This window comes from Hemitrygon akajei, chromosome 23, assembly GCF_048418815.1.
Source record: "Hemitrygon akajei chromosome 23, sHemAka1.3, whole genome shotgun sequence".
Classification (NCBI taxonomy): Eukaryota; Metazoa; Chordata; class Chondrichthyes; order Myliobatiformes; family Dasyatidae; genus Hemitrygon; species Hemitrygon akajei.
In genome coordinates, this window is record NC_133146.1 from 28,018,724 (window position 1) to 28,034,754 (window position 16,031).

The 16,031-nt window shown below is 39.1% G+C and overlaps 1 protein-coding gene across 1 annotated transcript in view; it reads left to right on the forward strand.

Annotated features, from left to right (window-relative positions):
- Nucleotides 1–16,031, forward strand: part of ccdc6b (coiled-coil domain containing 6b) — a 70,570-nt gene that overhangs the window by 30,117 nt on the left and 24,422 nt on the right. The gene's annotated exons all lie outside the window — the stretch shown is intronic.

The window sequence follows — 16,031 nt, forward strand, 5'->3', positions numbered from 1 at the left end:
TATGAGTGAACTAACTTGACTGTAGTTGTTAAAACTAGTCCCTCAATTTCTACACAAAATGCTAGGAGAGCTCAGCAGGCCAGGCAGCATCTACAGTCAATATTTCAGGCCGAGACCCATCGGCAGGACTGAAACGTCAGCCCAAAACGTCGACTGTACTTTTTTCCATCGATGTTGCCTGGCCTTCTGAGCTCCTTCATCACTTTGTGTTGTTTGGATTTCCAGCATCTGCAAAATCTCTTGTTTGTGCCTCAATTTCCACTCTGGTTTTGTTGGTTCTGAGATGGTTAATAAGGCCAGTGTAGAAGTAGGTTCTTCCGAAGGTGAGGTTGGAAGTGGATCTCAGGATGGGTAGTTGTCTTTTTCTTGAGGTGGTGTGCTCTGCTGATTATGCATGATTTGTGTATTCCTTGTGCATGACATTGAGGTTCTCTGGATACACTCTACTTTGAGGTCTTGGGCTGGAGATTCTCTGCAGTCAGTGGGGATATCATACCTCAAGGAAACTTTAAACTCCCCTTTGAATATTTTTTAGTCCATCCACGAGAATGTTCAGAGAATGTTGTTTATTTTGAGATGCTAGTGTTGAGCACATGAATGATGAAGCTAGCCTAGACTTAGAAGCTGACCTGACCATATATTTGCAAAGAAGTGACTGCATCACCCCTAATCTTTGCAGGAAAATCAGAATCTGATGTCTTTATGTTTGCATACATGTTTGTTTTTGGATATATAACTACTCACTTCTCCAGAGGCCATTGAAGTGAAAATATATCTAAGTTGCCTCTCAGCTGTAATCAAGGAGACCTCAAATTTGAAACAAAGACAATAAATCATTGCCCTTGCTACAGGAATTTAATTGTATTGCAAGTACTGATTTTGAGCAGATTTTTGAAATGTTTAGATGTTTTCCCACTTAACCAGGCTTTATTAAATTAATAATGAGGTCAGCAGTATTGTGCAGCTGCTGCTTAATGATTTCAACGATTTGGGTTCAGTCTTGATCTGCGATGCTGTCTCTGCAAAATTACACCATTTCCTTGTGGCGCATGGGTTTCAGGTGCTCCAATTTCCTCCAGCACTGCATAGAGTGTAGACTTGTAGTTGAATTGACCACTAAAAATATCCTGTGTATAATTGAATGGTAGACACGAGGGAAGTTGATAAGATGGTTGGCCTGGACTCTGGGCCAAGGGGCCTCTTTCCATTCTATCTGACTGTAACTCACTGCCTCCATGATTAACTGAGTTCTTGCAAGAATATTTTCCAATCTTAGCCACTTTTTTTTCTGGGTTCATGTCGTTATATGGGAGGTTCCAGTTAACTGTTCATCCATTGAGTTTTTCCTTTTCAAATTTACATATTTTGAATTATTGAAACAAAGTTGTACAATTTTATTCCCCTGGTTTCTTAGATGTCTCTAAGATCAAGAGGAATGGATGCATTTCTTTGTAAAATCAGTGTATTAATGATGCTCAGTTGCCTTTAGATAACATTAGGAATAACTTCCGCTCTCTGGATATTAAGTTTGCACTGGTTGTTTCTCAGTGTTCAAACTGCTGCTTGGCATGTGTATGTTTTAGAAGTGAAAAGGGCTTGCTTGTAGTCAATATAAAATGATGGATCTAAGTTAACGGCTCAATTCTAGTGAATGTAATTAATATCATGAATATTAGATTGAACCGATCAGTTTCACTGCATATTTCATATCGTGTATTTCCATATCCCTTTGTTAGCCACTTCAGATTTGTTATCTTAGATTTGATTTCTTCATTCATCCTTTTTGCTATCTTACTTGTCTTATAAACCCCAATTTGTTATCAAATACTGATTTTAATTCTATTCTTCTCTCTCTCCTCCCCCTCATTATTTGTAATCTATTCACCTAGGATGAACAGTGGTGGTCTTACCATAGAATCATCGTGGGATATTTTCAGCTTTAGCTCTGAGAAAGTTCCTTTAGCTCTTCCTCTCTATTTCCCATTTTACTGTGATATTTTACCCCTTTTGCTTCTTAGCTTCTTTGCTGCTCTTTGATATGAATCATTCTACCCTCTATTAACTGCAGTCATGGAATTGTTTCCTTTACCCTCAGTTTCTTCTCATATCTAGCAAAACAGGATCATAATAATCCTATTATGATTCCACAAGTGTTACACTCCTGGATGTAGTTTAATTCATTATTTATACTTAGTTTAAGAGTCCGCTGTAGTGAATGGCCAATACAGCACCCAACTTCGACTGGCTTACAGCGAGCTCTCCAGCCATTGTTCCAGCATTCTGCAACAAGATCTGTGTATTTAGCCCTCTTGTGCTCATTGGCTTCTTCAATCCAGTCTTCCCAGGGGACAGTAAGTTCCAGCAGGACCACTTGCTTTGTAGACTCCAATATTAACACCATGTCTGTGCGGAGCGGAGTAGCTGCGATGATCTCTGGGAACTTGATCTGCCTCCCTAGGTCGACTTGGAGCTACCAGTCTCGTGCAGTGGCAAGGAGCCCTCCTGAGGAGCTAGGCTGATATTGAGCTTTCTCCCCCGCTCTAATAAAGGTGACGGACTGTTTGGGAGCGTGCTGAGTTTTGCTGTCTTGAATCGCTGTGCTGATTGCGTCCACCATAGACCTTAGGACATGGTCATGGCACCAGCGGTATCGCCCTTCCCCCCGCAATGCCTTTGGGCAGCAACTGAAGATATGCTTCAAAGTGCCCCTCTTCTGGCACAGTTGGCATGCTGTTTGCCATGCCCCACCTGTGCAGGTTGGCCGGGCTTGAGAGAGCATCATAGCCTGATTGGATGAGAAACTTGATGTGCAATGGTTCAGCTCTCCAGAGCCCTGTCCAGATGAACTTGTGAGGTTCCGCATGCTCCCATCTAGTCCAGGTGCCTTGTTTGTACATGCCGACCATTTGCTGTATTGTTCTTCCTCCACTTCTACTCGTATCTTGCCCTGAACCAGTTGATGCTTCTCCTTTCCGCGGGTTTTAGTGTGGTTTGGGGAAAAGCCCAGTCCTGCCTGCCCCACTGCCACAGTGCCTACCAAATTAAGTTAGAATCTGTCAACAAAGTCTTGGCTTCTAAAAAGAGGAAAACTGCCTGGGATTTTGCTTTGAATTAATAATTGCTGCCATGTGAAGTAATTGCTAAAGTTTTTCTTTTGAATTAATTTATATACCAGAGAAAGCAATTCACACCATTTCAAGTTTGTTAGCATCTTAATACAAGAAGTTAATATTTATTCAGGAGGACTTAGTTTCCATATCAAGAAATAATTATTTACATTTTAATTTCTCCTATGTCAATAGGAGAGGATAAGGTATGAGTACTTAGGCCTCTAAGGTAAGCTTAGTGATGGTCTCAGAATTTGTAAAATAAATCTTGCTCAGTAACTATGGGTGTGGTTGCCTTTGTTAATACAATATAACAAAAGTAAATTCATTTGGGAGAAGGATTCTGTTTTACAAAATAAACCTGCTTAATATCCCATGTAAATGCCAGCAAATTTGAGGTTGACCAAAGGCATATTTGAATGTCCAAGAACTAACTTTTCTGCCAGGCACTATGGCAGAGCTGAAACATCTTGGTATTCCTAAGCATTCCCATTGTAGAATCTGTTTGTGGTTCCTTATACCAGGCTCGTGATTCATGTTCTTATTTCTTGTGTGGTAATCTTGCAGTTGTGTGGAAGAAAGGTAGGGATAAAATCAATTTGTCCTTTTAATTGATCATTGCATTGAGTGACAGTGCTTTAAGTTATTCAAATTTTAATGCTAAAACTTAGTGATTTCTTAAATGTTTGTCAATGTGATAAGCATTTGGGCACATTCTTTAAAATGTAGCTTTATTTAACCCTCTTGCAGCCTGGTAGCTTGCTCTCTGTCAATGTTTTGTTCAGCAGGTTCAAGGGCAGGGGTTGATCTGGCTGACTCAAATATATATGATGTTTATCAGAGCCTTGCTGATTGAGCCCACAAGGTTTAGTTTAGTGAGCTCCTACACACTTTATTATTGAGTATCTGGCAAGTTTTAATGGCAAACTGCTATGAGCAAACATTGAGCCAGTGGATGCTATGGATACAAAATTCACAAAAAAAAGTACTGTGCATGGGGAATGTTTTTCTTAGCTATTTGCACCTTGAGTTTCTCGGCTTCTCCAGTGTCATCAAACAATGTTTGCAAAGGGTACTCCTTTTATAGAGATAAAATTGATGACCTAAGTCTTAACAAGAAAATATAGGCAATTTTGGCAGTATCTATTTGATCCCTTCCAACAGATAGGAAGGGTAGTAACAAATACTGTATGCTGCTTTTCCTAAGCAGGTTGAACTATAGAAATAAGTGCCCAAAGCAAAAAAACTGTCCTTCCTCAAATCAGTGTCTGCATGGCTTGTTACAAGCCCAGGAAATGTTTCTTTGGGGTGAAGAAATAGAGGTTGTTCAGGAAAAGTCGATGCAGAAGATCTCTCCTAACAATGAAATGGCACAAAGAGAAAACCTCAGCTCTACCATACTGTTAATTGGGGTAAATTCAGGGTTTTGTGCTGGGGAGAAATCCTGACCACTGGATGAGTGTATTTTACAATGACTGTTTCCAGTAGGTTACTTTAACAGCTGATTGTATTTAGTAATCCACAGTCTCCACCATCCAAATTCTAGATGAGTTAACAGTTGCCAATGATCTACTTTAGCCTAGATTTTCACCACAGTGCTGTGGCTTTTGGCACTGTATTGTTGACACAGTTTGTGAATCCTTTAGAATTTTCTCTCTTTCTACATAAATATGACCTAAAATGTGATCAGATCTTCATGCAAGACCCAAAGCTAGATAAAGAGAACCCAATTAAATCAATAACACAAAAACATTAATGCTTGTTCATTTATCTATTGAGAATAATTATCTAATATTACATGTATTTGTTGGAAAAAGTATGTTAACCTTTGCTTTCAGTAACTGATGTGACCTCTGCTTGTACAGCAATAACTTCAACCAAATGTTTCTGGTAACTGTTGATCAGTTCTGCACATTGGCTTGGAGGAATTTTAGGTCAATCTCCTTACAAAATAGCTTCAACTCTAGAATGTTGGCAGGCTTCCTTGCATGAACTGCTTGCTTTAAGTCCCTCCACAACATTTCTGTAGAATTAAGGTCAGGACTTTGACTCTACCATTCCAAAAGATGAATTTTCCTTTTTAAACCATTATGTTGAGTTACTCTTTCCTTTCTTATCATTGGCTTGTTGTATTATCTGACTTCTATTGAGCTTCAGGTGGCAGGCTGCTACCCTGACATTCTCCTGTAAAATGTCATGATACAATTTTGAATTAATTGTTCTCTCAATGATTGCAAGCTATCCAGGCCACGAAGCAGCAAAACGGCCCCAAACTGTGATGCTCCTCCGCCAAGCTTCGCGGTTGGGATGAGGTTTTGGTGTTGGTATGCAGTGCCCTTTTTCTTCCAAATATAGCAGTGTGCATTTCTGCCAGCTTTTATCTCTGTCCACAGAATGTTGTCCCAGAAGCATTGTAGAACATCCAGGTGGCCTTTTACAAATTTGAGACATGCAACAATGCTTTTTTTTTGGAGAGCAGTGTCTAGTGGTTTCAGTGGGTTCTATGAACACCATTCTTATTCAGTGTTTTTCTCGTAGTGGACGCATGAACAGACCTTAGCAAGTTTTAAAGATTTCTGCAGGTCTTTTGCTGTTAACCTTGTGTTCTTTTTCACCTTCTTCAGCAATGCGCATTGTGCTGTTGGTGCCATCTTTGCAGGACACCCACTCCTATGGAGAGTAGCAACAGTACTGAATTTCTGCCATTTGCAGTCAATTTCTCTTACTATGGACTGATGAACACTCAGGATTTTAGAAATAGTTTTGTAGCTTTTTCCAGCTTCATGGATCTCTACAATTCTTCTTCTAAGATAATCTGAAAGTTGTTTTGATTAGGACATGGTGCACATAAAGAGATCTTTCTTGAGAAGCACAAGTGCTGTAGTAAACTGACTTTGTGTCTTTTTTAAAGGCAGGACAGCTCTACAACCTACACCTCCAACTAGCTTTTGAGCCAGAGGTTCACGTTACTGGTGTACTCATTAATGACAAGAAGTACAATTGTTTGTTACTAGTTTAGGCAGATTGTGTGCGTCTATTATTGTGCTTAGATGAAAATCAGACCATGTTTTATGCGTAATTCATGCAGAAAACTTGATAACCTAATAACTGCAAAGGGTTCATAAACTTCCTTGCAACTGTAAATGCTACTTATGACTTGCAACGTTTAACTCACTCTCTTAAAGGAATGAGCAAGAAATTTATTTTTAAACTCCAGTAAGTTCAAAAAAAAATTATGCAACTTAAAAGCCTCCTAAAGGGATAAGGCGCACAAAGATTTAAGCAAAACATTGCCCATGTACAATACAATTTTTGTGAATTTTTTGTCCATAATATCCATTGCTTTGATTTTGCTCAGTTTGTCATTAACTCGCCACTCAAATACTCAATAATAACCTGAAAAATGAAAGTCTGAGCTAAAAAGTGGTAGGTTTGTTTTTCCAAGCTTGCCATATTCTGCAGAATGTGGATTTCTCCATATTGGCTTGTCACATTTTGTGAAACTGAATTTAAAACTGTATGTACACCTGCCCATTTACCTGTAAATCTGTTTGGGTCATCTATTGTATCCTTTGCTCCCAGTGCGACCTTCTCGACATCGGTGAAACCCAACATAAATTTGGGGGCCACTTTGTTGAGCAGCTTTGCTTTGTTTTCCAAAAGTGGAATATCCCGGTGGCCAACCATTTAAATTCTATTCCCACTCCAGTTCTGACATGTCAGTCCTTGTTCTCTCCTTTTGCCATGATGAGGCCACACTCAGAGTGTAGGAACAACAACTCCTACTCCATCTGGGTAGCCTCCAACCTAATGGTGTGAAGATAGATTTCTCCTGATTAAAAAATAAAAATCCCTTTACCTTTCCCACCCACATGGCTTCACCTGTCATTTTCTATCTAGTCCGCCTTCCTCTTCACCTTCCTTTCCAGTCCAGAACAAGGACCTCAGTCTGAAACATTGACCGTTTATTTATTTCCATAGATGCTGCTGACCTGTTGAGTTTGTCCAACATTTTGCATGTGTGTACTCTTAAAAAAAAACACAACTTTTGTTTGATTCCTCAAAATGAGTTTTAACTATTGCTGTTATAACTATTATACTGGAATTGAAACTATGCTAAGAGATTAAAGAATAATATTAATTTATAGGTTGGGACCTGTGCAATAATCCAGCACTGTCTCTCTTTGGAACTTGATTTTCATTGAAAAGCTTAAGACAGCAACAATATTTATCTTAACCAGGCAGGCTGATAGATATCTTTTCTTGTATATTAGTTTAAAGTTCAAGTCCTATTCTGAAAGTCCTCTCTTTCAGGACTAGCTCCCTTCACTCCAAAAGATCTGATGCTCTGTTAATGACAAAGTGCTGCTTTACCACATAGATTCAGGATATTCTACCTCTCTAGGTGTTTTGGGGTGATGCATTGATCAAATATTTGTAGTAGAATAACAGGATTTTCAAACTGTACCCGATGAATGATGGTTTTGCAATGTAGTGTTTCATCATTTAGTGGACTGGTTATAAAATAAATGGAATTCATACTGCATGCAAATTAGACTGCTGTAAATACAGCATGTTAAAATTGCCTGGTTTGAGGACAAATTTAAATAAAATGTTTCAGATTTAAAGATTTTATTGCCATAAATATTTGTACTGCGTGTGTACTAATAATTTGTATATGTGCTTATGCGTTTAACATTGCAGCTGTAACAAGAACTAGAGAATTGTTTTAAGACTTGTTATCATAGTGTGCTGTAGTTTCTTTCTGTCCTTCAGATAATTGCAGCAGTTATAGTTCACTGCACCAAGGGTATGCTGATCCATCACTTACTTGGGCCTTTTAGTGCGCATCCAGTAATAAGATTGGGTTTCCCTTAATGTGTGCACAATTTATTTTTGAATTGCTGCACTCTTTTCAGTGAACCTTAAAATGAATTTAGCTGATTGACGTTTATTTTTCAAGCTGATTTTCACAGCTCAATGGAGCTTTCTGAAATAAGGAAAGGTATTTAGAGTCATAGTTATACAGTGTGGAAGCAGGCCCTTTGGCCCAACTGATATGCTACCCAAGGTCTTTAGGTTAGCATTTGGTCTATACACTTTCCTTCTATCCATGAACCTTTGCAAATTTTTTTTAGTGTTATAATTTTGCCACTTTATTACTTCCTCTGGCATTTAGTTCTATATACCCACTACCCTCTGTGTGGAAGAATTTGCCCCTCAGATGCCATTTAAATCTTCCCCTGTCACCTTAAACCTTCGCCCTCCAATTTGAGACTCCCCTACCCTGTCGAAGAGAGGGTTTCTATGACACTTCATAAAGCACCATTTTGTAAAGCTCTAAGGTAATTTCCTTTGCATCCTCTTCAAGGAAAATAGCCAATTCAGTTTCTGTAACTAACCCAAACCCTCCAGTCCCAACAATATCCTTGTAAATCTTTTCTGCATCCTCTCTAGCTTAATCACATCTTTCTTAAAGGATGAAGGCCAGAAGTGAACAGAATACTTGAGGCAAAATCTGATACAGTTGTAAAATAACCCAACTCATGTAGTCATTGCCTCGTTTGAAGGCAAGTGTACCAAATACACTGTCTTCACCATTTTGCCTGTCTCTATTGCCACTTTCAGGGAACTATGCACTTGTAATACGTACTTTGTCCGTAACACTCCCCGAGGGCCCTGTCATTCACAGTGTATGTTTTGCCCTGGTTGTACTTCCAAACTGCATCACTTGACATTTATGGAATTTAGTTTCTTTGCCATTCTTTACCCACTTTTTAAGTTGATCCAGATCTTGTTACAAGCCTAGACAACTTTTTTCACTGCACCACACCAAATTTGGTGTCACCCACTAAACAAATTCTCATCCAAATTAATATGACAAAGAACAGGGAACCCTTTAAATTAGAAATGTCTCTTTTCATTTGTTTGTCCAAAAATCAAGCAATTTTAACATAGTGTATACAGCAGTCTATCTTATATTGGGAATATGAATTCCATTTCTTAGTAGATTTCCATCCCTGAAGCACTGCTTCCTTCACTCAGACTCCTTCCTCTAAGCCAATTTTGGTATCCAGTTGGCTAGCTCACTCTGGATCCCATGCGATCTCACCTTCTAGACCACCCTACCATGCAGGACTGTCAAAAGACTTGCTGAAGTTTGCATTTTTAATATTTTTGAATAAATCTCAAGCCTCATTTTGGCACTGAACTGAGTGACCTAACTCCATAAAATCTGACTATCTATTCAAGTTGGAGTTGTATAGGTAGCCCTGCAAATGCATTGTCCAGGTTATGGTGGTTTACTAAGTATTACTTGTGCAGTGTTCAATGTCACTGTCCTTTTGAGAAATGCCTTCTGGTTAAGTATTGAGTGTCTAAATTGGTCAGGTTAGATTGATCAAGTTCCAATGTCATCCCTGAATAGACAGACAGCAAATTCTAATCCTCTCTGCAATGTATTGTATGTTAACACTTTGTTTTATTGCCTTTAGTCTTTTGAAATGGAGAAAATGGGGTCAAATTTGGAAATGGGCACAAGAGGATGAGAAAAGGGAGGTCAAAACTAAAATTTTAAAGCAGAACTGAAAAAAGACTCCCTGCTCCTTCATTCCCAAGCAATTTGGGAGGGGAAAAATATCAGTGTGGAAATCTGGAGCCTCTTTCTCATTAATGAGAAAGGGTAAGTTAATGTGTTTACATGATATTTGAGGGGTAAATGTTGGCCAGGTAACCAGGTGAGATCTCTTTGCCCTCTGTGAATATTGCTGTTTGACATTGCTTGAATTGGTATACAAGCCCTGAATTTCATACATCCAAAAGTTGGTACCTAAAAATGATCTAAAAGTCAAAGTAGGTTTTTATTCACAAAGTTTCACAAGCTGTATAGGTACTGTATAGATAGCTGTATATCGTGTACTTTTCTGAAGATTGTCACCTTTTCACAGTGGAGAGGCTAGTGAGTTCCTGAGATCCCGAGAGCGATGCCAACTGGAATTTAGTCATCTGCTGCTTTACCAATAGCAGTAAGGTCAAAGGGGAAGTTTCAGACGAAGTGATCCAACCAACACTTCAACGGTGGACCTAGCGGAAGATGATAACACATCACAACAACGGTGAAGGATCCCCAGTTTTGCATTCCATGCCATTGGACTGTCACTCTAATCTGTCATGCATTGCCCTCCTCACGTTAAACAGTCATCCACTTTAAGACAATCCCTTAAGAGACTATCATACTCCATTACACTGCTGCTGCTACATAGTACAACATGCAATTCTCCAAACTTACTTAATTTAAAGATAAGAATTTGATTCTGTAACAATTTTAGGTGTGCATATGTCAATGTAACAACTTTTCAAGTTTGAGTGTGTATAAATCATGAATAAACTGATGGAAACAACAACACACACAAAATGTTGGTAGAACACAGCAGGCCAGGCAGCATTGATAGGGAGAAGCGCTGTCGACGTTTTGGGCCGAGACCCTTCGTCAGGACTAACCGAAAGGAAAGATAAACTGATGGAATTTTGTTTTGAGAGGCTTATGAAGTTACTTTGGCAACATTTATATATTTACTGTTCTGTAGCATCAATGTTGCCACTTGAGTACTCCTTGGAGTTTTCTCATTTAAGGAGCGATTACACATTCACCGAATCAGTAGAAAGTTGAAGGTTGTTTCATAGGGTGAAGAGGGTTGCCTTGGACCGAGCAGCTTGGACTATACAAATTTTGTTTTGAAAATGATAAGATCCTTTGGGGGCTTGATGGTATGAATGCTGACGGGCTGTTACCGATCATGGGAAAATTTACAACTAGAAGTTATGTTTCAGAATATTGTATGACCCTCTTTAAGTTGTGTATATAAAAATGAATTTCCCCTCTTGAGGATTTTCTATCTTTGGAATTCTGTGCCTCAGAATGTGGAAGCTGAATTATTGAATAGAATAAGTTTTAGATTTGAGCATTAAGACAAATGGTAGACCAGGCCTAAGGAGTCATGTGGTGTCCTCTGCCAATCTCATTGTCTTTGTATGTATTAGAAGGATTTCAAATTGCTCTTCCATTTGGCCTGCATCTATTTTGATATTGTAGCATTGATGGGAATTGTCATCTTAGGCACAATGTATCATCATGATAGAGGAATACGAGAACTGGATTTGTGTTCTACTGAATGGGAATGAAATTAAATGCCTCGTGGATTTTTCTGTAACTAATTTGGTTTGCATTGTTAGACTGAGAGGCATGGGCAGTATGAAAGTAGTGACATGATAGACACTCGAATCTGGAGGAACTTAGCAGGTTAACCAGGATCTGTGGAGGCAAAGTGATGGTCAGTGGTTCAGATGCTGGGTTAAATAATGTCTGGGAATACATTAAACATGGAAAACACCCATGTTTTAAAAATTGCATTGCTGATTTTCATTGAATCTGTTAAGAAGAACAAGATTGTATGTGTTGGGATCTGAAGCAAAATAAGCTTGGAGGAGTTGGGTGGTTAGGAAATTTGATCACGTTAATCAAATTATACTTACATTTTGGCATCAGATTCATCACAATATTTCTTAGATCCCTTTCCAGAGGCTAGGGCACCTGAAAAACATGAGTGCAGTACAGTCAAAAATCCTACATTTTGGATGAGAGATTCCTTGACACAAAGTGATCAATATTTAAAGCTCCACTAATTGCAATGTAAAAGCAAGTGCTGCTTCACAAAATAAGTGACCATACTTCATTAGCTGTGCAAAGCTTTGAGTTTGTATAAATTTCCTGATGTACATAATTATTCAAAAGAAAATGAGCGATATATGGCTTTATTTCAGAATCAGTTTTATTGTCACTGACATCTCATGAAGTTTGTTGTCCTGTGGCAGGAGTACAGTACAATACATTATATATTAATGCATAAATTACTGTTGGCTATGGTAAGAAATATGCAGGCACTCCCCAAGTTACGAACATCCGACTTATGGACAACTCGTACTTATGAACAGAGGGAGGAGAATGCCATTTTGAGTCGGATCACGACGCCGTCTACCATTTTAAGTCATTGCCATTAACACTGTTGAGTGTGTAATTTTGTATTTGGCTTAAGTATTTCTCAGCAAGATTCGCCCTGATCCCCCTTTTCCAGTCAGCACCGCCCCCACTTGTCCCATTTAACCTGTCTCAGTGCGGGTGGACTTTAGGACCTGGAGCGACCCACCGCCCGTGGCGGCTGCTGTATTTTTTTTATTAAGTGCGATTGTGAACAATAGCCAGATCAGAAATGCTGATCAAGTCAACTAGTTCCTAAAGAGAACTCTGATAGGCCAATAAGACGGTTCACTGCTGCTCAGCGATAGAACATAAAATCGGCAGTTTTCTGTTCCATTGACAGAAAATGATCGCGATTGAAAATAAAGTGGAAATAATATAGCGATTGGAAAGAGGTGAAACGCCATCGGTCATTGGAAAAGCTTTAGGCTGCAGTCGGTCAACGATCGGAACAACTTTAAAGGATACAGGTAAAGGATAGTGTGAGAATAATGGAGCATGTGAAAGGCCCTGCCCCGATGAAAGCTACAGTTGTTACTAAGCAACGCAGTGGTTTAATTATTGAAATACATAGTTTCTTTTTCTTTTTAAATCTTTTTATTAATTTTAAACAAACATAAATGAAGCATGAATACAGAGTTTGAAAGTACATAATTAATAGGTTAAGTATACATTCATGATGATAATCCATATATAATAACCTCCCAAACTCATGGTAATTGTGAAAAGAGGGAGTAAATAAGAAGAGAAAAAAAAATCCCCAAAAAAGAAAAGGAAAAAAAAACCTAACCAACATGGGCCATTGCATTATGTCAAATATACACAGTAGCGTCAATAACTACGCACCACCATCCAAATAATTAAGGATAATAGAAGCAGGGTTTAGGAAAAGTTAGTTTAACTGATATGAAAATGTTGGATAAATGGTCTCCAAGTTTCTTCAAATTTAACTGAAGAATCAAAGACAACACTTCTAATTTTTTCTAAACTCAAACAAGAGATAGTTTGAGAAAACCACTGAAATATAATTGGAGGATTAATTTCTTTCCAGTTCAATAGGATAGATCTTCTAGTGTTATGAACCCCATAACTGGGTCACTTACCAGCAAAGATAGAGAGGTCCGCTGAAGTCTGATGGTACTATTTTTAAACGTTTTTATTTATAAAGGGGCACAAAAGTAAGGTTAATACAAACATTCAGATAATATACGTCGTCAATACTCAATCTAAAGCGCGGGTATAGTAGTAATCAACAATAAGAAGTAGCTCTATCGTTTGTCTAGGGGTAAAACTATTGTCCAATGGAAATATAAAAGTCTCGCCAGTTCATGAAGGCTTTTAGCTGTTTGAGGGACCGCTGGGTGTTCACGGGTTGGAGAGAGAAAATAAACTTGCTAGCCTTTTGGACTCAAAGCATTGAATCGGGAACGTGAGTTCCCCGTTGTCAGTTCGGAATCCTTTTCGGGGTTATCAGCCACGCGTGTCCCAAGCTAGGGGAACCGAATCACACGTGGCTCCCGAACAGCTTCCCGTCCTTACGGGAGCGACGGTGTCTCCGTCTGGTGCATCGCTGGGCTACTGCCTCCTGCAGTCTCCTTTTTATCATGACTGGCAGATTTGAAAATGTCAATCAAGGTAGGGTGATACAATCCCCACCCCACATTGCCCGAGGGTGTCTATGTCCCTGATAGCTAGCACGTACTATAGAGTTGCAATTCACACAGGTGCCTCTAAGAACAATGGTCAAATCCGTTGCATTGTCCCTCATTTCCTGGGTCCAAGACCCGAATTAATAGCGATCTTGCGATTCTCCGGAAGGAGGGGGCTGGTCCCGGACCCTTCGGCCTCTCAGAGCTGTGGTACATTCATAACACTAGCCATTAATGTAATAAATGCAATCATCCGTCGAGCTGAGGGGGATAAACACATATCATCCACCATTGGTAAACCGAAAATTGCAGTAATAGGATGCGGTTGCAATTTGATATTCAGAACTGTTGAAATAGTACCGAAAATATTTTTCCAATAATTTTGCAAACAAGGGCAAGACCAAAACATGTAGGTCAATGAAGCTACTTCAGAATGACATCTGTCACAGGTTGGATTAACATGAGAGTAAAATCAAGCAAGTTTATCCTTGGACATGTGAGCCCTATGTACAACCTTAAATTGTATTAGGCATGTTTAGCACAAATAGAAGAGGAATTGACTAATTGTAAAATTTTCTCCCACTGCTCAGTGGGTATAAGACAATGAAGTTCTTTTTCCCATTTCTTCTTAATTTTTTCTGATACTTCTGGCTGTATTTTCATGATCATATTATAAATGGTGGCTACTAAACCCTTCTGGCAAGGATTCAGAGCTAAAAAAATTTCCGTAATGTCCATTAGACATAATTTCGGAAAAGACTGTAACATATTATTCAAGAAATTTCTAACTTGCAAATATCTAAGAAATACATAGTTTCTTAAGTGTTTTATATACATAGAAAGGTAAAATATATACTGTATATTAAGACAAACGTTTGACTAACTGACTCTAAATAATACCGGATGTACCTGTTCTGACTTGTGTACAAATCTGACTTAAAGACGGACTCAGGAACGGAACTTGTTTGTAACCTGGGGTTTGCCTGTAGAGCAAAAAGAGAGCAAACTAGTGAGGTAATGCTCATGGACTATTCTGAAATCTGTTGGCAGAGGGGATGAAGCAGCTCCTAAAACAAAGTGTGACTTCAGGCTCCTGTACCTCCCTGATGGTAGTAATGAGAAGGGGGCATGTCCCTGGGTGATCAGGTTTTTGGGGCACTGCCTTTTGAAGAGTCCTAGATGTTGTTGAGGCTGGTGCTCACAGTGGAGCTGGCTGGCTCTACATCCTTCTGCAACCTTTTTCGGAATCAGAATCAGGTTTATTATCACCGGCATGGGACGTGAAATTTGTTAACTTAGCAGCAGCAGTTCAATGCAATACATAATCTAGCAGAGAAAGAGAAAAAAATGAGTAAAATAAAACATAATAAATAAGTAAATCAATTAAGTACATTGAATAGATTTTTTAAAATGTGCAATAATAGAAATACTGTATATTTTTTTAAAAAAGTGAGGTAGTGTCCAAAGCTTCAATGTCCATTTAGGAATCGGAAGAAGTGGGGGAAAAAGCTGTTCCTGAATCACTGAGTGTGTGCCTTCAGACTTCTGTATCTCCTACCTGATGGTAACAGTGAGAAAAGGGCATGCTCTGGATGCTGGAGGTCCTTAATAATGGGCTCTTCCTTTCTGAGACACCGCTCCCTAAAGATGTCCTGGGTACTTTGTAGGCTAGTGCCCAAGATGGAGCTGACTAGATTTACAACCTTTTGCAGCTTCTTTCGGCCCTGTGCAGTAGCCTCCCACCCCTATACCAGACAGTGATGTAGCCTGTCAGAATGCTCTCCATGGTACAACTATAGAAGTTTTTGAGTGTTTTGTGGACATGCTGAATCTCTTCAAACTCCTAGTAAAGTATAGCTGCTCATTACGATTGACTGCAAAATCCTGTGCATTGGAGCCTTCATACCAGGCAGTGGTGCAACCGGTCTGAATGTTCTTGATGCATCTGTAGAAGTTTGCCCGAGTCTTTGGTGACACTCCACATCTCCTCAAACTCCTAATGAAGTATAGCCACTGGCATGCTTTCATCATGGTTGTGTCAATATGGGTGGCCTTAAGATTGGTCTGTTTAAAGTACATATTAAATTGGGAGTAATTATTACAATGTCAATGGATATAAGATATAAGAACAGAATTGGACCATTTCGCCCATTGAGTCTGCTCCCCCATTTCATCATAGCAATCTAATTTTCCTCTAAGCCCAATCTCCTGCCTTCTCCCCATATCCCTTCATGCCCCGAC